The sequence below is a fragment of the Styela clava genome, unplaced genomic scaffold, assembly GCF_964204865.1.
Source record: "Styela clava unplaced genomic scaffold, kaStyClav1.hap1.2 HAP1_SCAFFOLD_122, whole genome shotgun sequence".
In the NCBI taxonomy this organism is placed as follows: Eukaryota; Metazoa; Chordata; class Ascidiacea; order Stolidobranchia; family Styelidae; genus Styela; species Styela clava.
Genome location: NW_027556486.1, coordinates 47,501 through 49,009, shown reverse-complemented (window position 1 = coordinate 49,009; position 1,509 = coordinate 47,501). Strand labels below are relative to the sequence as shown.

At 52.3% G+C, this 1,509-nt stretch overlaps 1 non-coding gene across 1 annotated transcript in view; it reads left to right on the top strand.

The window, feature by feature from the left end:
* The first annotated feature begins 189 nt into the window (after positions 1 to 189).
* Positions 190 to 1,509, top strand: part of LOC144418767 (small subunit ribosomal RNA) — a 1,810-nt gene continuing 490 nt past the window's right edge. The window contains exon 1 of the ribosomal RNA XR_013473668.1: positions 190 to 1,509. This exon is cut by the window's right edge and continues 490 nt beyond it. This is a non-coding gene — a ribosomal RNA (small subunit ribosomal RNA).

Sequence of the window (1,509 nt, the reverse complement as noted above, 5' to 3'; positions counted from 1 at the left end):
CGAGCCCGAGAGAGGGCGAGCAAAGAAAAAACGCAAATCGCTCCGCCTGGCACTGCCGGCGAGAGCGTGGACGTCGCGGCCAGCGACTGTCGAAGCCGAGTACGGCCGCAGGCGATCGCCTCGGTCTTAAACGAATGCGACGAGCACGCGCCGGGCGGCCCAGCAAGGGCCGAGCGCAGCTGTCGCAGCTATCTGGTTGATCCTGCCAGTAGTGATATGCTTGTCTCAAAGATTAAGCCATGCAGGTGCAAGTACGAGTTCTCGTAAAGCGAAACTGCGAATGGCTCATTAAATCAGTCTTGGTTTATTTGGTCTCGTAAGCGAAGTGGATAACTGTGGTAATTCTAGAGCTAATACATGCATTAAGCGCCGACTTCGGGAGGCGCGCTTTTATCAGATCAAAACCGACCGGGTTCGTCCTGTGACGTTTGATGACTCTGGATAACCACGCGGATCGTACGGTCTCTGCACCGACGACGTATCATTCAAGTGTCTGCCCTATCAACTGTCGAAGGTACGCTACGTGCCTACCTTTGTGATAACGGGTAACGGGGAATCAGGGTTCGATTCCGGAGAGGGAGCCTGAGAAACGGCTACCACATCCAAGGAAGGCAGCAGGCGCGCAAATTACCCATTCCCGACACGGGGAGGTAGTGACGAAAAATAACAATACAGGACTCTAACGAGGCCCTGTAATTGGAATGAGTACATCCTAAAACTCTTAACGAGTATCCATTGGAGGGCAAGTCTGGTGCCAGCAGCCGCGGTAATTCCAGCTCCAACAGTGTATGCTAAAGTTGTTGCGGTTGAAAAGCTCGTAGTTGGATTTTGGGCGAGCGCCGCCGGTCCGTCGCAAGGCGTGTCACTGGTTGCGTTCGCCTCACCTTCGGTTCTCCGTCGGTGCTCTTGACTGAGTGTCGGCGGTGGCCGATAAGTTTACTTTGAAAAAATTAGAGTGTTCAAAGCAGGCTGTTCGCCTGCATAGTGTTGCATGGAATAATGGAATAGGACCTCGGTTCTATTTTGTTGGTTTTCGGAGCACGAGGTAATGATTAAGAGGGACAGACGGGGGCGTCCGTACTCTGCCGTTAGAGGTGAAATTCTTGGATCGGCGGAAGACGAACTACTGCGAAAGCATTCGCCAAGAATGTTTTCTTTAATCAAGAGCGAAAGTCAGAGGTTCGAAGACGATCAGATACCGTCCTAGTTCTGACTATAAACGATGCCAACTAGCGATCGGGAGGCGTTACCATGACGACCTTTCCGGCAGCTTCCGGGAAACCAAAGTCTTTGGGTTCCGGGGGAAGTATGGTTGCAAAGCTGAAACTTAAAGGAATTGACGGAAGGGCACCACCAGGAGTGGAGCCTGCGGCTTAATTTGACTCAACACGGGGAAACTCACCCGGCCCGGACACAGGTAGGATTGACAGATTGAGAGCTCTTTCTTGATTCTGTGGGTGGTGGTGCATGGCCGTTCTTAGTTGGTGGAGCGATTTGTCTGGTTAATTC